This window comes from Ursus arctos, unplaced genomic scaffold, assembly GCF_023065955.2.
Source record: "Ursus arctos isolate Adak ecotype North America unplaced genomic scaffold, UrsArc2.0 scaffold_30, whole genome shotgun sequence".
Classification (NCBI taxonomy): Eukaryota; Metazoa; Chordata; class Mammalia; order Carnivora; family Ursidae; genus Ursus; species Ursus arctos.
This window is the reverse complement of record NW_026622986.1, coordinates 7,643,534-7,667,444: the sequence shown is the minus strand read 5'-3', so window position 1 is coordinate 7,667,444 and position 23,911 is coordinate 7,643,534. Positions and strand designations below refer to the sequence as shown.

The 23,911-nt window shown below is 33.3% G+C and overlaps 1 protein-coding gene across 7 annotated transcripts in view; it reads left to right on the top strand.

Moving 5' to 3' along the window:
• Positions 1-23,911, top strand: part of ZEB1 (zinc finger E-box binding homeobox 1) — a 181,583-nt gene that overhangs the window by 27,807 nt on the left and 129,865 nt on the right. Inside the window, exons 2-3 of one of the 7 annotated variants that reach the window (XM_057304734.1) lie at positions 15,903-16,062; positions 18,689-18,786. The exons of 4 other annotated variants lie outside the window; for them this stretch is intronic. The gene's annotated coding sequence lies outside the window, so the exon portion shown is untranslated. Of the gene's footprint in view, positions 1-15,902; positions 16,063-17,396; positions 17,547-18,688; positions 18,787-23,911 lie in introns of all 7 variants that reach the window. 2 more of the 7 variants (XM_057304736.1, XM_057304735.1) reach the window with 2 other exon arrangements.

Below are 23,911 nucleotides of genomic sequence, written 5' to 3'. Positions count from 1 at the left end.
TACAGAGTAAATAAATGTGTTATCAGACCTTTGAGTCTTAAATATGAATATCCTTTGCACTTTTTTTTCAGCACTGCCTGGTTGGTGATAGCTACACAAAATATTTTTCTATCCTCAGACTGTGCCTCTGCTAGTTCAGCCCCTAAACTTGGGGTTAGATTACAAAAGATTTACAGGTTTTTTAGAGTGAGATTTTTGAAAGGCCTCTATTAAGGATCATTAGAAGATTTGGTATTTACGGCTTTAATAGCTAATAGTGCTTTAATAACTTAAAAAAATTTCTCAAATCACTTGGAAGATATTTATTCTAATTTTTCTAAGTAAAACGCAGTTCAGCTTTAGAGAAGGAGAATCTTCAAGTTTTACTTGGGGTTTAGGAAATTCATTTTCTTTCCAGTTTAAAGTGATTATCAGTGTAGGTTTTTGTTCCCTATTAAAGCACTAGAGAAAGAAAATGAATTGTGCACTGCCAATTAAAATAAAGCAAATGTATTTTATAAAGAAAGATCATTTTCTCTCCCTTTATAACCTCTTCTTATTTAAAATAAGATTCCTTTCTTATTTCTGTCCATCTTAATGTAATAGAATGAATGTCATTCAATGAAGAGCTAAGGATTTTTTTAAAAGATTTTATTTATTTGAGAGAGAGAGACAGAACACGAGTGGGGGGAGGGGGCAGATGGACAGGGACAAGACTCCCTGCTGAGCAGGGTGCTGGACTCGGGGCTCAATCTTAGGACCCTGGGATCATGACCTGAGCTGAAGGTAGCTGCTTAACGGATTGAGCCACCTGGCGCCCCATAAGGATTTGATTAAGAATGTTTGTTTTGCATACATTCATAAGTTTTGTAAGTTGTCCCCCTCCCCAAACACACAGCACCACTTACCATGGGGAAGTGCCTTTTCTAACAGTACTATAAAATTTTAATAAACATTTCAAATTGATCCATTATAGTTCTTTTAGTGGATATACCGTCTCCTCTTATTATTGGAGATATATTTTCTTAAATGTTCTTATTATAAATACCTGACATGATTATTTGTATATAAAGCTTATCTGACAATTTATCCTAAGATAGAGTCCCAGGAGTGGAATTATTGGGCAAACCCTTTTAAGCCTCACAGTACATATTGCTAAAGTGCTTTCCAAAAGGCTTTATCAGTTGATACTCTTCAATATGAATTCCAGGATCCTTTTGGGAAGTTGGTGAAGACATGTAGCAGAGAGCAGATGGTGTCTGGAAACATGGTTTCTACTCTCTGCTATGCCACATACTAATTGTAGATATCTGGATTAATAACATCACTTGTGTAGACCTCAGTTTCCTCACCATAAACCTGCATGAATTCTAAGTACTCTCCTAGCTCTGATTCTCATTCTATGAAAAAAAAAAATTCGTTTAAACAGGGATCAGTGCTGACATCTGACCAGGTGATTTGTCTAAAAGGAAAGCAGAAGCAGGGTGAATCAGATGTCCCTGGACCAGGGAGGGAGGGAGGCCAGGTGGACAAGACATTTGGTTTACTATTTGGGTACTTTTTTATTAATAATATTTTTTATTGTATTATGTTAGTCACCATACAGTACATCCCTAGTTTTTGATGTAAAGTTCCATGATTCATTACTTGCGTATAACACCCAGTGCACCATGCAATACGTGCCCTCCTTACTATTCGGGTATTTTATCTGAAGGATGCAGGCCAGTCAAATTATAGACACTTCTGTTGAGACTTAGGGATTTTCAAACAATTTTAAATAGAGAATGGAAGTATAAGGAGATTTGCATGTAACTTTTCAAAAGAAGTTGTGTTCTATGTGGGTTATAGGTTACAAGATGACTTAATCCAAGCCAAAAAAAGAGAGGGAGATTGTTAAAGATTCAGACATTCACACAAAAGGCAAAATATTTTCATATTTCTAGAGTAAATTGTTTTGTGATGAGAAAGGGGGAAAAAATTCTGCATCATCTCGAATATATAGGAAAAGGTATAGATTAAACCTGATTATTTCTCTTTTCAGGAAGCAAGTACTTTATCTCTGCCTTTAGTCAGAGACTTAATCTCTATTAATAATTTAGGCAACCAAACATCATTAATGGTTGTGAGGGAAATCTGACTCTAGCTTGGCTATCCTTATCAACAACCAGACTACCTTCCAGAGATTTCTATAAAACAGATGTCAATAACATTATCACCAGCGGAGAAAGGTTTCCTTTCTGAACCAGTTTCAGATACTTAATTATTAAGCACACACAGATAGTTGTAATAATAAAAATGTTGATAGATGAAAATTTTTGTCATTAGCTTCTTAAGAATAACAAAAAATAGTTTATTAATTCTTAATAACTTGTGATGAAAGTTATTAGCTGATGATTTGTCTGTTTTTGTCTGTTTTAAAAATTGACACTTCCCATCTGATTTATAAAACTTATAAATTAGAAATCAAATTATTCTGTAAAAAGATAATTTATAGAGTTCAAAATGTTTTTAAGTAGAAAAAATCAAGTTTGCTAAGTAGTGCTAGTTTTTAAACCTTATTAGTCTTTGAGTTCACTCTTTACAGTTCCCTGATAGATTGTTAGAGTTAGAAATAGTGAGTTCATTGCTTGACTGAATAAATAATTCATATGGCACAAAAGCGGCTTTTTCTTCCTCCCCAGCTCCTTTCTCCCCCATTATATTCACTTTCTTTTAAAAGGATCCTTTGCAGCCAAAGAGTAACTTTGTGTGAATGTGCAAGGGCTTCAGCATCGTTGCAACCTCAGTGTTAGCTGAATATATGGGGTCAATCTAAGAAAATGAAGAATCTGTTTTAAATGTATATTCTCTAGTAGCAACTGAAAAGATATATAGTAGTTATAAATCATTAGACCTTACCCTTATGGTAAAATTGCCTTGGGAGTTTATTTTAGCAAAAGACATTTTTCTTTTTGGATAGAGTATCTTTCATAGTGTCTGCCTCAAAATCAAATTGAGTTTTAAAATCGAGTAAATCATTGAATTTCTTCTAGTTTTTCAAAGACATTTTTACTGGATTAAATGACATGTAGTTAGTCTGATAACACATGAAATTTTAAATTCTTTTAATGATTTCTTAAATTCTTTACATGATATCTTAGGATTCTTTATTTTCTAAGGATGATAAGATTATATCAAGTATTTATGTGAATTCTATTTTTTCTACTTTTTATTATAGCACCAAAGTAGGAGTTATGCCAGATTATTTTGTCTCTGGTGTTTAAATCATAAGAGACTCAGTGTTATATTGGATCAAAGGAGTCGTCTGTCCTAATAATCTCTTTGGCAATGACACCACTGGAGATGATGTTTATTTTTCATAAATCAACTACATTCTTATTTTTTGTAATAAATTAGTATCTGATATCCTTAAGAGATATCAAGAAGTATTTTTTGAAATTTGTGTGTATTCAGCATATTTCATGGTGTAACAATAATAGAAATTTAATGTAAGACAGTCCAGACTTCTACCAACTGGAAATATTTATGAATATTTGATATTTTGCTGCTTCTTCAGTGTGTTAGTACCTTACTTCTTTGAAGAAGTTCCTGAATAAGATAAAATATTATGTTTAGCATAATTCAGTAGTGTATATTTTATTGTATGATGTTCTTCATATGATGGTAATATATAATATATAGGCTAATAAATCTGATCTGGATTATCTATTTTGATATAACCAAACTCTTCTCTGTTGCTTATTTGCCTTTCTTTTCTTTAACTTAAAGTGATGCCATCTTATTTTCTTATTTTAAGACTTAGTGATTCAATCAATGTTAACTTTATCCCTAAATAGTCATTGTGATTTTATGACACATTGTGATTTTAAGCACCGAACCACATTTTTTTTTATTTAAACGAAGTGTAACCCTTAGTAATTCTTAAAGCTTAAGCTTTACCATGTTTTTTCACAGTTCTCTTTCCTTAGTCACAGAAACCAAATATTTTTGGTTTTCATTGGCCATTTAAGTGCTGACACTGGTATCGTTCTAAGGCGTATAGTATTTCACTTATCAATTGCTGCATAACACACCACCCTGAGGTTTAGTGGCTTAAACACCAGTAATTTATTATTTCTCATCATTTTAAGGGTTGATTGGGTGAATCTTCTGCCTTGTATGGTCTTTGTTGGGGTGCTAGGAAGGCAGGGTATTCTCAGATGGCCCCCTCCGCATGACTGGCAGTGGATGCTGTTTGCTGGCTCCTCTGGCCCTTAGTTCTCCTTAAGGGTGCTTCTCTGTGATGTTAATTGGACTCCCTCACAGTAAGATAGCTGGATTCCAAGAAGGAATGTTCTAAAAGGTAACAGGAGAAGATGTAGCTCTTAGAAGGCTGAAATTCTGGAGTTACCCAGAATTACTTCTGCCCATTCTGTTGGTCAAAACAGGTCACAAGACCAGCCCAGATCAAGGCGAGGGCGCAATAGGTTTTATTCCTTGGTGGGGGAAATCACACTATAAAAGAGAAAATGGGATGGGATATATTGTTATAGCCAACTTTGGAAACTTAGACTCTATCACAGGGGAATAGAATTTTTTTCTGAATTTGGCTGTTTGCCATTACCACATTTCACAACCCGGTATAGTCAGGCACATAGGATTGTAAGCTGACTTTATACTAGAATTCACTCTTTTCTCAGCTGTACATAGTAATGTTAACATCACAGGATAATTTAGCAGTTAAATGAGATGGTTTGTTTGGAAGTACACAGCATAGAGCTGGAAATTCAGTTACTCCTCCCCCACCCTTTTCCCATATCCATCATGTTTAATTAATATATATATTTATGATGATAGTACTTTAAAAGTATGTTTTTAATGACAAGTCATAATTTATCTAAAGTCTTACCAGTCTTTATCAAGGCATATTGACAGTTGCACTCTGAATAAAGTTTATAATGATCATATAATTTATAGGCCTTTTAAGCCTCTATTTCATGCAAAATTCTTTATAAACTGTTCTATATGGGCTGTTTACAGAGTAATGAACTGCTGGTTGGCGGAAAAGTTTAAACAAACTGGCTGTCCTTATTTGCCATAGTTCTGCATTCTATTCTGCCTTCCATTTTGCAGGAAAGTCTCGTGGCTTTTCCTAAGCAGTCTTTTTAGGTCATCTTCCAGAATTTGTTTATGACCTAATGTATAATAAGTCCTTCGCATAGGGATTAACAAACTGAATCAGAAATAGAAGTCTGAAGAGATATATAATTTTCCAGTGGTCATTTATAAGAAGGGCATAAAGACACTATACTTTCTTTGCTCAAGACAGCAAAGAATTGTTCTTGGTACTAATTGTCAAAGGTTTGATTCTGTTTGAGTCAGCTATTGTTTGTCCCATTCTCAGTAGTTCCCACTGCCACCAACCTGTCATATTGTCAGTACATAGTTTTGGTCACCAGGTGAGCAAGTCCTAGAAAATCAGCACTGCTTGTATAAAAATAAGTGAAAGTCCGTGTACTGTTTTGCTCTTAAAGGTCAGATTGAAGAGGATATTGATTTGTCTTTAAACAATATCTACAAAGACACAAATAAAATATCATATTAAATATAACAATCGAAAGAATGGAGATATACATAAAGAAGAGTTCTTGAACAGTAGTAATGATTAGATATTAGAATAGAATTCCAAGGAGAATATTTGAAAGAATTGGACATATAACAGTGTTACAAATTGTGTGGGAAGTGCTGAAAGTGAGAACAGGACCAAAGAAGTAGAGTCAGTTTTGTCAAGGCAGTCTACTAAAAGGGGGAATGTTTCAGTTCCTCTAAAAAGTTAGTAACATTAGACTCTTGTTTTGTCTTATTTTTAAGCACTGACTTTATAAGTGATTTTTGGGAGAAGATTTTAAGTTTTATGTGAAGCATTATCTTTTGTACATAGCACACAATGGGCACCTTTAAACTACCCATTTGTGTAGCACTTAATGTGCAGAACATGTTCATGCCATGTTACTATATTTGCCCAATTCAAAGAATCAACAATTGTAAGGCACAACCTTTGATTTAATAACTTTTCCCTCTGTTTTTGGAAAAATGAAATACTTTTCTTAGGGGACAGAAGAGCATTCTATCTAGGGATTATTCTTACTTACTTTTAGCCACAGGCAATGTGGCCACATGCAACTCTTGGCCCCTAATACCTTTAGGATCGATAGCATATTTTTGAGGCACATCTAGCAATTACCTTGGCTTGGTTTCCATTTCATGTTTAAACTTGTAGCTTTTTTTTTTTTTTTTTTTTTTTTTTTACTAATTATATTACCTATTACTAGAAGTTAAGTAACTTCTCTTGAAAGTCATCTAGAAGAATTTAACATTAGGTTAAAACTCAACTGTATATGGTTCTGTCAATGCAGATAACTGAGGTGACAGATAAAAGGTATATTCTTGGTCATGGCTAAGTTCACACCTGCCTAGACAGTGACAAGGTATTAGAACATGTGTAATGACCGGCAGCGTTCTTCTGATAGCTACTCTAAGGCTCCTCTTGATCTGAAAAAAGTTGAAGTGAAAAAATACACATTTTAGAGTTGAGAAAATAGGCTATTGCTTTTTCTTGCCCTCCCAAAACCTATATGAGGAAGACAGAGCAGGTGTTGGGTGGTGTTGTTAAGGTAAAGAATCTGAGTGTTTGAGACTTAAATCACATAATGAGTAGTAGATCTGGGACAGATCCTAAGTACTTCCAGGTAAGTGTACTGTCTGCTGTACTGTTCTGCCTTTTCAACAGTAGTTGTCAGTTAACTTCAATTTCAAGAGATTGATTATTCAACAAATATTTATTAAATGCTATTTTTGTATGCCAGGTGTTAAGTTATATTGTGAGACAGTAAATAAAACAAGATCTGTGTGCTCACGAAACCAAGGAGTTTGGAAAAGACTGAAACGAAACAAATAATTACAACTACATGAACATTAAGAGAGAATTTATAGGGTGAAATGAGAGTACATCATAGGCAAACCGAACTGCCTGGAATGGGGGCAAGTGTTGATGGTCAAGTCAGGCAAGGACAAGAGAAATAACTTTTTGGCTGAGAAGAGAAGAATCCGCATGAGTCAAGAGCATTGCAGGTAGCAGAAATACTGTCTGCAAAAGCAAAAGAACTGAAAGGATTCCAGTGTTAGCTGAGTGTTGAGAAGAAGGAGGAATTAAAGATGGCGAAGAATGCAGGAAAGAGATGATGTGATCTTGTTCAGGATTTTAGGCTTTATCCTAAAGGCTATTGGGAAGCCTTGAAGAGGTCTAAAGCAGAGGCATAACATGATTAAATTTTCATTTGAAAAACATGAATCTGACTGCAGTGAATGTAGAAGCCTGTTGTTACAAGCTATTTCTGCACACAAGGTTGGACATGGTGGATACAACAGTTGAGTTGGAGAAAAGGTGATAGATTTGAAAGTTTTGAGATAGATAAAGCCTAGGGATTTGACAGAGATACAAAACCAGTATTATTATTGTTTCATCTATAGAGTTTGATTGCAAGATCATCTCTAGAATCCTTTCAATAACCTGTGCCTAATGTTAGGAAGTGTCTATATTATATAATTTAGAAAGCATTATTCCTTGACTAATTTGTGAGTTGACCTAATTCCTGTTGTTTATTTAACTCCATTAAATAGTATAGGGAGAGCTTAGTTTCAAAAGAGAATTTGGCATCTTAATTTATATGGTAAAGCATATAATTTTGTATATACACGGTGTGTACACATATAGTGCATGTTATTTTGTTTATCCCACTCTTTAATCAGTATCAGATTTGAAAGTCGACTGAATATTTAGGATTCTCCTATTCTTGGTTGATTGGTTGAAACTCAGATGAGGAATTTAAACCATTCTTTTTTTAAAATTTTTTAAATTATTTTTTTACTATCTTTTTTTTTATTATTATGTTGGTCACCATACAGTACATCCCTAGTTTTTGATGTAAAGTTCCATGATTCATTACTTGCGTATAACACCCAGTGCACCATGCAAAACGTGCCCTCCTTAATACTCATCACCAGCCTATCCCATTCCCCCCGCCTCTGAAGCCCTCAGTTTTTTTCCATAGTCCATAGTCTCTCATGGTTCATTCTGTTTCAAGTAACATTCTATTAAGAAACACTTTTCTCTTTATTATGATAGAAAGTTATTGCTGGATCATTTGTTTTAGAAATAGGCTCCTAGGTAAATTAGAAGATGCAAGAAGAGAAAGTTTAAGAAGCCTGTTTCCCTGAATACCTTGTGAACTGCTTTATTTTCATAGCTAACAGTTTCTTTTATGTACTTATGGCTGTTATTAGCTGTTGTGTCAGGGGTAGCGTAATCAAATACCTGTAAGGACTTTTGACTATGAAGAATTAGGCCAGTTAGGGAAATATCTGGAGACTGGACTTCTAGAAAGTTTGTGCTCATCTTAGTGGGGCAGGCGACAGCTAGTATTCTATTCCACTTGATTGTGGCCATGTAAGTATTCATGCTGATCGTTGCCAAGTTTTTCAGTTTTTCAGCAGGATCTTAAAATACACATCTTTATGCAGATTCGTTGGTAACTAATTCAGATGTTTTAAAAATACTCTAACACTACTGTGCACAATATGCCTGTGGAATATATTTGGTCCACAGGTCTCTGTTTTATATCTTCTGCTTTATGGAGGTCTTCTATATATAGGTAAAAGATCAAATTATTCCTAGGCAAAGTAAATGTCAAAATAAGGAAGGAAAGAGGAGATGAGATACTTTTTATAAGAAGTACAAAACTAATTATCTAGGTGGTATTTTTAGTTTAAACTAAGTTCAAAGAGAAATTCACTGTCCCCAGAATAATTTTATATGCTTCAGAACGTATTTCTAACAACTTCAGCCATCTGAATATGGATAACTGGGAATTCAGAGTGCAACAGGAGTGTATAGGGTATAGGGAGCCAATGAAATAGAAGAAAGTCTAATGGTTCTCTCTTAAACAGGAGTAAAGTATTGCAAAAACAAGAGACATATGACACCAGAGAGAAATCAGACTATAGTAATCTGAGTAGATCATGGACCCATGAAAGTATTACTGTATTAAAAGCACAATTTGACTTTTATATTCATGATCAAAAAGAGGACCGATTGTTTGGTACGTTTTAAATACTGCCTTCCCAATAACATATTTAATATACAATCATTGTGAGCAATTAAGAAAACACAGGAAAGTAATATATAGCACTTTTCTATAAAAGCCAGGAATAGGTAAAAATAGATTTTATAATTTCCTGAAATTATTTAGAACTTGGTACTTATTAGTTTTCTAAAAGCTAATTAGTTTCCAAATTCAGCTGATTTTGGCTTAAATAAAAAGAATATTAATTGCCTCATGTGAGAAAGCACCTTAAAACATACACTGTTAGTTAAGACAGTGGCTCCCTGATTTCTTCAATGACTCAGTTTCTCTTTCTGTTCTACTTTTTCTACACAGTATTGCCTTTCTCCCAATGCTGTAGTTACAGAATGGCTGCCGATTGCAGTCAGGATTAGGTGTTTCTTCTTTCAGATCCACAGAGAGAAGATAACTTCACTTTCAAAGGTCAATATAGCTTTTTTTCTTTCCCCAAAGAAGTTACCCTTTACCTTCACCCCTGCTTGCTTCTCATTGACCTAAATCTGTCTAATTCTAAAATACCTAAACTAATCATCGGCAAGGGGGAATGGGCTTACCATAATAATGGATGAGACTAATTGTGGTCTAGGCTCCTAGCTCAGGGTCAGTCAGCTTTCCCTGAGGTGCACTGAACTTGTAGGAGAGACTTGGATGCCGAATCAAGTCATGGATCATTAGGAAGGAGGAAGCAAGAGAAGCCTGGATAAGCCCTCAGCGTGGTCCACTACAGGTGCATTAAGAAGTATGTGCTGTCTGAAATTTTTTGAAGCACCCCCATGAAGCACTACGACCTTTCCCTTTCAATACTGGGCAGAATGAGGTGGGTCTGTGGGGAGTGTGTTCTGTCTCCTGTTCCAGCACCCTCATTAGCAAAACTTTTAGAGCTGCTGAGGACTTTTTTTCCAAAAATTTTCTTGTCACTTACTAGACAATTCTGTAGAATAAACTACGTGGGCCACAAATGGAACAAACTTAGTTTTTAGATAAACACAGTTTCTTAAATAAGCTTTACTTTGAAAAAATACATATTCTCCTTCTGCTCTTCAAAGGATTTTCATACCATGATGTCTGTAATAGATAGTGTCATCCTTATTATCTGATTATAAAGGTGAAATATAATTTATGAGATTATTTACTAAACAAAATACTTATTTTTAAAGTTTTAAAAATCTTTGTGTAGAAAATACAAATTATATTATTTTAAGCACCTATCATTTTGACTAAAAATTTTTTTTTTACTAAAATGTTTAACCAGCTGACCATGTATTTCATTTCTTTCAGTTTTCAGATTTCTAAATATTAGCCAAATATTTAGTATCTGGGTCACACTGTTATTACAAACAAATCTAGGCCAGAATGGTTTATGCTTCTCAGTTGCCAGCTTTAGTTCCTCTGTTTGACCATGCCTGACTTTCTGTTATTTGGTTCCCTTTCAACTCAACTTTACTTGTTTTGCGGGGTACTATGTTAGTTCTTTGTATGGAACTGGTCCTCTTCTGGCTCCCCCCGCCCCCGAATCAAAGTAACAGAGCAAGTACCTGTGCTCCTGACTGCGATGTTTTAGAATTGTGACTGTGCAGAGGGACACACGTGTTAAAATGACCTACTGCAGTGGTAATGATTGTGTGAGACCTTGTTTAAGATGCTGGAGAAACTGTGTTTGAGCTCAGGAGCTGTAACATTTCTTAAAGATTCAACCTGTATGCAGTCAGGTATTTAGAGCATCAAAACTCCTGAAGACCCTATGAAAATCTAAATGTCAGTTTGTTCCACTTGTCATACTAGATGGGATAGCATCTTTCTTCAAATTAAAATGAGAAGTCTTAAGTGTTATGGTACCAGAGATAAGGGAAGAGTGAGGGAAAGTATTGGGACAACAAATATTTCACCTGCATTTTTGAAGTAGTAAAGGCTGTAAAAGTCTATTTTGAAATATTTTTAACTTTGAAAAGAGTGTAGTTCATGGCAGTTTGTGTTAATGCAGGGCCCATAGTTTTGCTGAAATTAAGAATTTTATACCTTTTGGTATTTTTAATACTGTGTTCTCCTCTAAATTAGTAATGCTTGATTTCACACTGCTCTATCCTCTTTTGAGAATATAAAATGATAGTGTGTATACTTCTTGAAGGTTTCTAGATAAAATAAGTTTGTTATCGTTAGGTATTCAATTAGTATATTCTCCGGATAATAGATGCTAAAACATTTCATCTGAACCATTCTTATTGTAAAGTATCTTAGAAAGACTAATATACTTTAATGACTCTGGTTTGTTGAGGGATATATGTTAACAGTGTCTTTAGGGACAACTGAGGTTTGTCATAAGGCCATTTGTCTTTAACAATAAACAGTTCTCAATAACTATTGTTCTTTTGAGTTTTGTTGTTTCTATTTTTCAAAGCTTGATATTAATTCATATGACTACTAGCATGCAGAGAAGGGTATTTGTGACTTAAGTAAGAGAAAGAAGGTTCTTAATAGGCTTGAAGAGCACTTCAGTGAAGGAAGTACTTGGACTTCATGATGTTTACTTTTATTTCACTTTGTGCCTCCCCTCTGTTTCATGAGCCTGCCCCCCACCCCCTTTTTTCCAAAAAACCTGGTACTTAGCAAGTGTTCCAGATAGTTATTGTAAGAAGGTTGGGCTTAGATTTTGGAGCTAGACAAAAAATGATGGTGATTGTAACTGGATCATTTGGTAGCGACAGAATATTAGACAAGTTCACAGCTATGAAATGGGTATGTTATACCAATCTCTCAGGGTTGTGAGGATTAAAAATAATGGATTTTAAATCTAGTGTAAGAGATACTTTAACACATGCTAGTTCCCTTTCCTTATGTTTTAAAATAAGTGACCCACTTACTTTGGAAATGATACTTGCCCATTTTAGTATGATACTATAATGATTAATGAGTCAGTGTCCCTAAAATATGGTAGCTTTTAATATCTTTTTAATCAGAAATAAATGGTATATGACAAGATATTGTTGATTAATTTGGTTGATCACATGAATAAAATGAGGTGGAATATTTTTGAAGACTGAAATACAAATTCAGAAGCAAGAAAAATATTTTTTTAATAAAACGTGGGAAACTTTTTTCAGCCAATAGGACTAATCATATTGAAATATTTTGCTGATATCTTCAAAGAGTTCATAAACTAGTGAGTGCTGTTTCTTTAGTGCAAAGGTAGGTGTTAACCTAGAAACCATGTAGACAAGTTAAAAACCCACAGAGTTCTCAAGGCCATTTTGTATTTACTGGTGGCCATGTCAGTGGTGCACCCTATTGCAGCATGCTTCAGTAACCTGAAACAGTACTGCCTGGGTGCTCTAATAAATCACATACTTATTGTTATGAATTTTAGAATTGTCCATAGCTTTTAGTTAATACACTTACAGATCAGATAATAAAGATATCAGGTACTTAATAAGTGCCCTAAATATGCATCGAGTGCCACTGAGTTTTGATAGTACGGGAGGGGAAAAAAACAAAAAGACATATAAGGAGCTGTGTCACAGTAGTATGAACAACTTGATTGAAAAGACCTGTATGTGTAATATGATGAAATTCTCAAGATTGCCTATTAAAAACTTCCTAAAAAGACTGGGAGTGGAGTGGGATGGTGGATGGGCTGGAGGCAGGGTTTGAATGAGAATCAAAGATGTGATTTAAAATTTTCTTATGTTGAAGAATGATGTGTGAAATTTAAGGTGAGTTCGGTGTAACAAAGCAAGGATTCTCACTTCCAAAGGAAATAAATGAGCTTTCTTATTTATATTGAGATTTGTTCCTAAGTACAGACTTGTGATCCTTGTGGTAGTGGTAGGGTGAAATTAGTCTGTTTAGCATCATTGCCTGTTTGAAAGAGTTTTGGTGAGTGATGAGTGATTTTAGGTGTTGCCTAATGAGTACTCTGACTTTTGAGACCAATTGAACTAAAATAACATTGTTTCACTAGAAACATCTTCTTAGTTATGACTGGATAGACAATGAATCTCATGTGAGTTAGTAGCCAACTTTTATCCTAATAACTAAATCTAAGAAGTGTTTTGATTATTTCCTTTTATATTTCCCATTTACAAATATTCTGAACCTCTCTTGCTGCCCGTTTATACATCATTGAGTTTAGTTATATCACTTAAAGCAGTCAAAATAAGACATTTTATTTCTAGTGCTATCCATGTAGCATGCTTGAATTACTAGACAGTCCTATGAAAAACTGAATAAAATAGGGTGCCAGTGAAAGAAAAATAGAAGTGATGTCATGGTAAATTCTAGGAAATAGTCTTTTCTATAAAAAGATTTGATACAATTGTATAAATTCCTCAAACCCGTGTTCTTAGTCTGTAAGAGTTGGATATAAAACTGAATGTATGCCTTAAAGCTTATAAGGAGGGTTTAATTTAATCATATAGCTTTGTTTCCCTAACTTTATGAATTGGTTCTTTGCATTTGCTGGGGCTGATGATTTGAATGCTTAAGATTTAGTTTGGAGGTTAAAAAGTTGAAACCTTTCTAATAAAATTATATCTGTTTCTGAGATACAACTGTTTCTTTCCTTGATTATAATTTAAAAAAAAATTTGTTCTTAAGGAGTCTTGAGTTTGCTGCTGACTACCTGTGTGAATTTGCACAAATAATGTCATATTACTGGAACTGTTTCTTTGTTTATAAACATTGAGGTAGTGTTAAAATCTAAAAATTCTTAAAAGTAGAGTAGTAAAATATATTTCAGGTCTATACAAACACATAAACACATTGGCAGGTCCCTTGCTGCTCATCACTGCTGGAATATGAAACTAGTTTTGTTAAGTGCATTATCAGTAATGTTACTCACCAAGGAAATCATTGTGTGCTTTTTTTGATTCATGATTTTGTCAATCTGATAGTAATCTTCAGGATTATGTATCTTGTATTAAAAATTAAGTTACTGGCATAATGTTTGGAATTATTAGGATGAGTGACATAAGCAAGTTGAGAATTCTTTCTCTTATACTGAAGACACAATTTTTTTTTTATATACCCAATGTTCTGCAATTTCATTTGACTAAAGAATAGATCTTTGCTCTTCTTCCAGAGTAAGGACATGACTACATCTATAGTTGTATTCTGTAATTAATTTTTGCTTTGTGGATTTCATCAGGCTAAATAAGAATAAAGTGGTTGTATATTTTTTGCTTTAAAAATGTTCTTGTTATAAAGTCTTCTCAGATCAGCCCCACATACGGCAAACCTTTTCAAACAATTTAAGCTGCTCCAGTGTGCTTCTTTCTTGGAAATCTAACCATTTATATGTCTTTATGAGCTGTTTTTCTCCTCCCTCCACCCCCATGTTAAGTTGTAGGTTATAAGCTTGCCGAGAAAGGAATTTAATCTTCCTTTGTATCTCATAGCACCCAGGAAAGAATTCTGTTAGTCACTGAATAGTTTATAAATGTTATTACTATTGAGGATTTTGGATTAAAATTATTGGATAAAATGGAATGAGCCTTTTCTAGGATATCAAATTGGGGTTGGTGTGATTAACTCAAAGACATAGCAGTTAAGCTCTGGACTTTGTTCTGAAGCCAATTTCTCTTGATTTTAACCATAAATTGATTATCCACCTTATATACTCTCTTAAATAATACTTTAGTGTCAGGTTATTGGTAGCAAAAAGACTGTCAGGGGGTAGGTTGGCTAGATGTGCATGTGCACATACACATGCGCTCAGATATGTGTACGGGGGAGAGAGTGGGCACATGGGATATATGGGAATCGGGTACATGTTATGTTCAGCATTCTAATGTGAGTATTACATAATTATCTAGTTACGTGCACTTACTTTTAGATTACTGACATTCAGCAACAACTTCTAATCAATGGTAAATGTGATACTTCAAGAAGAAGAGGACATGTTTTCCATTCCTTTCATGTTTTCCTTTTAGCTTTATTCTACTGTATATTTTCCAAATACATAAATTGTGAAAGATTTAAAAAGTATTAACATGGGTCAACATCTGTAGTGGGCAGAGATGATTGGAGCTCTACAGTATATCTTAACAACATATAGGAATTTAATATGCTTAATATTTGAGAAGCATCAAAACAGACTGTAAAATTTAACAATCATAAAGCTTAGTGGTCAGAAATCATATATGATTGACAGGCTATACAAAGATTAGCTATAATAATTGAGAGAGAAAGAGCCTAAATTTGGTGCAAAAAAGGATCTGAGTTGCTTTTGCACTATAATTAGAAGTTTGTATCCATAGATTTTTGTCTTCTCAATACAAAGAATGATATTTGCAGGCAGGGCATGTCTTTTCAGTATAACCTTTAATTTCTCATGGTATGTACTACTACAAGTAGTTGAAGATTTAGTAAATATTTTATAAATGTAGATGATACTATCAAAATGTTTCCAAATATTACAATTAGTTTTAAGTTGGAGTCAGTGTTTGACAGAATTTAAATTTGAGACTCTATAATTTATAGATAATATCATTAAATACATGCCATCTTTATTGTGTGTTAATTTGGATTACAAAATAATTGGGGGAGCTTTGTTAAAAGAAATTGAAGTTTACTTAAAACTGTTCTCTGAAGAGATTAGAATTTTAGAGGGTTTTTTCTTTCTTTCGTCCTAGCATTTCTTCTTAAACAAATATTATGACTACTTGAAAGGAGATAAATCAGTCACTCACTTTATTTTCCAGTTTAGAGTCATTGTTCATTATCAGTTGGTGGGTGTGGAAACAACTTAATAAAGTTTGGGTAATTTAGTTTCAGTTTAAATTCTCAACTGGCAGTTGGCCGAAAACTCCCATCAGAAGACGCGAGCATCCAAATGTCCTTTTGTGATTTGGCTGCTGTCTGCTTGACATAGGAAGGCCCTATCAAGAAAAAACTAATGGAGTGATTAACTATCAAAAGAAAATCAATGGTAAGAGTTTTCATTTAAATTATAATATGTGTGTGTGTATGTGTGTGTATAAAACATACCAATTTATTATTTGAATTAAAATTTTATAACTTTAAAAATCTAGGACAAATGTTTGAATTTATGTCTGTGACTTACATTTGTAATAAATGCAAAGAATGGTTTTATAGATGTTTTATATGCTCAATGTTGATAAGAAAATACTAACTAAAAGTATGAAAAATCAGTTATATAATTCATATAATTTAACAGATTCGGGTTTTTTGTAGTTCTGTAGTTATCTTTTAAAAAAATAGCATATTATAAATACTCCTTGAGTGAAGCTTAACTTTTTTAAAAAACAATTTTATACCAAACTGATTTTTTTAGTTTCATAGAGGCTTCTTACTAAAGTAAATGTCCTAAGTTTTGCAGAAGAATAGCCTGTTGATCTCTGTTTTGTTTTTCACTAAAATGATTGGGGGGCAGGGGAGAGAAAAAATATTTCATGTAATGAAATCCACTTTAGCATTAGGTCTTAAAAACTGTATCATTGGTACTATATCTCTGTGGAAAATATTAAATGATCAGGATTAGATGTTTATATAGCTAAAATGAAGTAGAATATCTATTCATAATATAGCACGGTATCAAATTTTGGTGATAAAATCAGACATCTCTCCCCTGCCGTACACAGGTTTGCATTGAGAAGATAATTTAAGTTACGTGCTTCAAGTGACCTTAAACCTCATATTTTTATTCTCTTTGTATTTGCTTCCTTTATTCCCTTTACTTGGACATCTGTGTCCTATAAGATTTGTGATTAGTTATGTTAACTTGGACAGGAGTGGAAATAGTAGTTTACAAAGGTTGAAATAAAAAATTGTTGTTTATCAGAGCTTATTTTAGTATCCTCATAGACATAGTAGCTTTGTGATAACTGGATAATGGGTGATAAAACTCAGATATTAATAATATATTGTGATTCTTGTCAAACTTATAATTTTTGAGATTGACATAGTTTGAGTAATTTTTCTTGCTCAATTAGAGATGTCAAAATGATGGTAACTGAATGTGACCATGTTTTTAACTATTTTCTAGAGCTTAGTAATAACCATATCAGGAATTGCATATGTGGCAAGCACCTAGCACAGCATCTGTCATTATGTAAGCATTCAAACATTGACAGTGAACTAAGTACTCTAGATGGCAACATCTGTCCTTCAATCCATCTACCTCGTAATTCCAGTTTTTATAGATTGTCTGTTATGTGTCATCCATTCAGCTATGTGCTGAGGATAAAATGGCACCGTTAAGAACAGAGGTACTTCCTAACTGCTCTTGAACTTCCATTGTAGTTAGTAATTACAGTGGAGAAAAAATTACACAGACAAATGTAAAATTGCAATTGGAACCGGTACCATGGGAAGGCAGAAGTGGCGATGAGCATAGAAGCAATGTGGTGCGTGTGTAAATAAAGCACAGAACCCACACGTTCATTTCTTAAGGTGAATTGATAATCTGTTTTTTTAACTTTTAAAATTTATAATTCTATTTGAGTATCTTCTAAGCAAGGTATGCAGAAAGACTAAATTTTAACTGGGGAGAAAAAAATTTTATGCTGCTATTTTATTAGATTTCTGAAGAATTTACAACAAATTTAATCAAAGTAGCATTCTTATGTAAGAATTTCACTTACAGGAGTGAATTCTTAGAGGATGCTTTAACATTTCAGGATTGAATGCAATGAATGAGGACCCTGATTTCTTCAGCTGAATTTAAGTTAATTAAAGGATGTCAACCATAAAATAACTGCTCTCCTCTCTTAGCAACTGTTCCATTCTGTTATCAACCTATTACAGGGATTTATTTATCACTCCTTTTACGTCATTGAGTTATGACATGTAGGCATTTCTTAATGGCAGTATGATTTACTTAATCAACTTTTATCCCTTTTTGAAAGAGAAGAATGTAAAATTTATGTTTCTTTTTTATATTCTAACATACATATTTATTAAAAGTTTGAAAATAAAATGGGACAACATTTGGAGGCCTAAATTTAGTTTAAACTTTCTCTGTAGGACACATAGAATCTCATCAAAGGGAAAGACACTAATGATGTTTGAAGAATTATAAAATTGTTTTATATGTTCAATCTGTCAACATTTTTAAAAACTCTCATTGAAGACTAGCTTTTTTCTATTCATCTGATAGTACAAACAAATTGAATCAGAGCATACAGTCTAGTATGCAACTAAAATTTGAAAAGCTTAGTTTTACAACAGAAATGATCTTCCCCTAACTTACTACTAAAATATGTAAGCTATTTAAAATATTACAGAAATGTCTTTTTCAAACAGCAAAATCAAAATTAAGTCCATTAATTTTTAACTTAAAATTATATTGAATTTCATCTCTACAGTGACGTCTAAATTTAGTTTTTCCTGGATATACTCAAAAGAAGGTCACCAGTCTCAGTATTCTGATTTGAAGTTCTTAGGTCAAATACCCAGGCAGGTCTCCTTGTCAATGCTGGAAGGAAGATGTCCTTTCCACACCTCCCAGGAGTGTCTCGAGGGAGATGTTCCTTGCTGGGTAACATGCCTTTCAATCCCCATGACATTCCTTTTTTTTTTTTTTTTTTTGACAGCTCTTTTGCTTCTGTGCAGTGTTCACTTTGATTGGTCTGTGATGTCAGCTGGAGAATTGAGCGTTAGCCACACAAAGATATTTTTAAAATGTATATATGTAAGCATCACAGATGGAAGATGAGACATAACATTTCTATGACTGAAATGAATGAAAAATAACCCTTGTTTCTCAGCAAACAAAGGTCTACCAGAGGTTATCAGTTTTTAATTCTATAACTTAAATATAACAATGCGTTATCTGATTGGGTGCATATGTTGGAATATAATGACTTCTGTTTGGAATTTTGGGGCTACTACTGACAGAAGAAATGGTCACTAATGAAGGTGTCAAATTGGAAGTTTGAGAAAGGAGAATTTTAATAAAAGTTAGTGTTTGGAAGGAAAATAACATTTTCAGTTCAATATATAAGGAAGAATCTTTTAAATGTGGAAAATAAAATGGAGTGCCTTCTAGAATCGATTCTTTTAAGAATCTATGACAGAAATGTATAAAGAAGGAATTCTTGCTGATATAAATCATAAGGATTGTTTGGAGGAAATTTGTGGCCCCTTAAAAATTAATATAGTCGTATAATAAGTATATAAAATACTATATGAAACGGATGTCACTGGGAATGTTATGCTACTATTCATGGTGGGATCTTTACTAAAGAAACTTAAGATATAAAAGAACAAATCCAATTCATTTATTCTACAAATTCTTACAGTGTGCTTTATGTCAGTCAGGGCACTGTGCACTGGAGGCATAGTCATGAATGAGACTGGTGTGAGTCTCCAGTATATAGTCTGTCAGGGAAGAGAGACATTAAACAAATAATTACAATAATCATTATTACAAACTGTGACATTATAAAAACAAAGCAGTACTTTCTTAAGGATACCTTGAGAATTGATCTCTAGTATGCTAATCATTTCATCAGCTTACTTTCTTCAGAAAATGAAGTTCTCCATTTTGACATAAAAATGGGACTAAAAGTCTTTGGGAGTCAGTCTTAGAAATTAGTAGAGACTGAAGTAGTCTTGGTTTTCCTATGGCCTATTTAAAACAAGAAACTACTATGAAAAGATGAGCACCAAGAAATGTGAATATAAGTATAATTAACTTCATAATGCTTCATGTATGTTATACATTATACAGGTCATTTAGTAAAATTATTAAAGCAGTTTTACATGAAAAATTTCAAAGTTGTAGTGGTTAAGGAATTGCCCTCTGAAGTCACACTGGTTGGGTTTGAGTAATACCTCTAACACTTAAAAGCTTTGCAATTTAAAGTTGTATAACTCCTCTGCTCTTCAGTTTCCTCATCCATAAAATGGGGATAATAAGAGTACATATCTTATAGAAAAATTAATTATTTGATGTGTATAAAATGTCTAGAACAGTGTCTGGCTCATAGGAAATGCTTAAGAGCCCCATATGTTGTTGTAGTTAACAACAGCAATAACAATAACATAATTTCCTCATGTCAGAATGTCTTGGGTAAGTCATGAAGTTGGGTCAACTGAAGTGGTTTCAAAATGTTGCTTTAAATATATAGGTATTGTGCTACAATGAACTGTTATCTTTTTTACTACTAAAAAAAATCTCAGTGAAATTCTCACCCAAGTTTTGGGCCCTCTTTAGCAGCAATATAGCAATCACCTAAAGACCTCCATAGAGTGCCATCTCCAGGGCCAAGTTTATTTCAGCATTAAACCCAAGACTCGGTCCATCCTAAGCATCATGGAACTGATGCTTCTTGTCTAAGAAAGGAAGTAACAAAGATCTTACTTTTACCCCATGGAAGATAAGCCCAAACCAGATTAGAGTAAATTTGGGAAGGAAGTGACTATGTTGATATTAAGTACTTTTTTTCCTACAGAAATCTTAACAAAGGATTTCTTCGTATAATAGGTTTATAATATATTTGTAACATTTATAAACTTAACATATTTAGCACTAGTTGTTACTTTGCTTATATTAGAAAACAAATTTTCTGCCGTAAAATAGTCATAAATTACATTACTACTTCTGTACTTAATTTGTGAAACTATTTTTTAAATTTGTAAAAAAATATATTTTTATGTAGATTCACTGTATCTTTTAGTTTGATATCCTAGAAAAATGTTTGTAAGAGTTAAATAATTTTGTCTAAGTAATTCTTGTTGAAAAACAATTTCAGGGTAAGATTTAACATGACATTTTCAAGTCTGCATATGTAAAATGGGAATTTATATATTTGTAGATTAATTCAATTTAATTATAATAAGTGCAAGCAAGTACTCTAATGAATTGTTTTCGGATTAAATATTTGAATCAAATTTAAAGTATTTTATAACCTAGTTGTTTTCATTTGTAATGTGGAAATATTTCTTTCGTTGTAAGATGCTGAGAGAAAATTCTTTGAATAGTACAAGTGTGGTTTCCCTTGACCACAATGAGTTTAAATAGGATCAGTCAGTAGGTGTTTATTGAAAACTTACTAGCTGTCTAGCACTTGCTAGTAATAGTGTCATGATAGCCTAAAAGAATTATGCCACCATTCTCTTTAGGCCCTAGGATGACTAGGACCATGGAAGGAATACTTAGACATGAAGCAGAAAATCTAAGGTCTAGTTCCTATTCTGCTACTAATAAACAGAGAGATCTTAGATACAGAACATATTAAAATGATGAGGCCATCTTAGCGTCTCTGTCTCCTCATTATATATGTTACGTGTGTGTGTGTGTGTGTGTGTGTGTGTGTGTGTGTGTGTTGGCTCCATATGTTCACATATGTATGTATCTATCCTAAATTATGGCACTAAATTGAAATAAAGAACTAAGACTTCATTAAGTTTTTTAATGTCCAAATATACAGAGTAAAGAATTCTGTAGTAAAATATTTTATATGATTCCTTCACGTGAAAATACATTATTGATTTTTACACATATTATTTTAGGACTTCTCAAATATTCTCATATAAATTATGTACTGTTCCAAAAGTTCACAAGGGGAATGTAAAATTTCTTTAGTCTGCCTAATTTCATTTTTTAAAGGATTTTATTTATTTGAGAGAGAGGGAGAGCACAGAGGGAGAGAGAAAGGGAGACACAGATTCCGCACTGAGCAGGGAGCCCAATGTGGGACTCTTTCCCAGGATTCTGGGATCATGAGCTGAGCCGAAGGCAGATGCTTAACTGACTGAACCACCCAGGTGCTCCTAGTCTGCCTAATTTCAAACTGGATTTCCTTGTTAATTGATTCAGTTTTTTCTAATAAACATTTTCAGTAGATACCAAATTATTTTTTTATGCCATTGACTCACTTTTTATAAACCAGTTTTAAATAGCTACGTCAGTCATTACCAGTCTACTATTTGGAACATGATTAAGACTTCCCTAGTCCTATAGCATCATGAATTCTCAGATTAATTTTACTAATTCTTTAAAAGACTAAAGCATTTTAAGGGAAATTAAATAAAACAAGCATAATTTATGTGTACACACACATGCACACACACACTTGCTTTAGTAAGTGATCTCGCTGACTCACTTGCACATCAGTCACTGCTGCGAAGGAGGAGCAGACTAGTTGGGAGTTGCTAACTGAAGCACCACATTATTCGTGTTGGAGAGGTCTGTGCCCTGACTGGTTTTGAGTCGGGTGAGTGTCAGGTGGAAAATGTTATATATGTAAAATCTACCCATAAGAACTTGTTTAGTATGTTTATTGAACTACTATATGCTACTATACTCATAATTAGAATAATTTTTCGTATAAAAAATCAAAGAATTACAGTTGATACCTTTTTAAGCTTAATAGTTTTAAGAACACCTATATTGTTACTACATTTTAAATGTTAAAATGTTACAAGGGTATTGAAAGCAAACATTTTTTGGACAAGAATAACATTTAAATTTATGAGTTATTTGGAGGAAATATTGAAGCAATCATATGAAAGAAGACTAAAATTTATAAGAAAATAAAATTCACAGAAAAAAAATTTTCTTGGAGGATTTACTTTAGTGTTGTGTGGGAAAAAATTCATATACTTCATTAAACAGTCATTATTACAGTAAAAATGAAGTCAAGATCCAGCAAAAATAACCTATTTGCTCTGAAAATAAGATGACAAGTAGACAGTGCCACCTTAGGCCGTAGAATCCTTTTTATGAGGGGAAGAGTACCTGATGACTGCTGCTCTTTGATGGCGGCGCATGGCACTGTGCGTGAAGGGCTCGTGCAAGTCTTTCAGGTTTAAATGTATTTCTGCCACATACTTTACCCGTTAGAAATTCATTTAAATTTTTAAGAGAACCATATAAATCCAAATAGCCCTATGGATGTTCGACTTTTATCTGTCATTCACTTGAATTACCCGAGTATCTACTCACTAAATGTAAAATATTATGCTTTTATACTTAGCAGAGTGAGGCTATAACATACTGCCTCCTGTTACTTAGCTGAGACCAGTCAGTCTCATTCAGAGAAGGGAATATCAATTGGCTAAAGAAGGGATCCTTTGAATATTGGAACAGTTTTTGAAAATGTGACCCAACTAATATGTACCATTAAATATAAGGCGGCAACAGCGTGAGGTTATTGAGATTTGAAGGAGGTAGGAAGATATCAAAATAAAATAATTTACCTTGCATTGATTCAATGTGCCCTACAAGCTGTAATATCTTTTGTTTGTTTTGAGGATACAAATTATTTTACTTTTCTGAAATTTTGTTTCCTGAAGTATTGTTGGACTAGAATTAAAAATTTTCTGTATAGATGTTTATATACACAGTAACAATATAAGCAAGTCTAATTTAATTTTAATTGTTTTTTTTTTTAGTTAAGTTCATGTGCAGTGTTAACATTAGTTTCAAGTGTCCAGCGTGGTGATTCAACAAGTTTATGCTATGCTATGCTCAATTCAAGTGTAGCTACCCTCTGTCACCATACAGCACTGTTGCAATACCATCTACTATGAATTATTTTAAAAATTACAAATGACAGAATTTTTTTTTTTTAATGACTAAATGAACTGCCTAGAAAATGACCCTTTCTAGAGACCAGAATGCTAGTATTAGCCAAAGCAAAACCTTCCTGGTTGTGAGGAACCCAGGAAAACAAATTCATTGAGTTAGAACTTAGTCTTGGTTGAATGCCTTTTGTGTTTAACAGTGGATTCTTTTTTCTTTACGTGTTATTTCATTGAATCTCTCAGCAATTCTGTCAGAAATATGCTATGATCTCTCTTTTACTGAT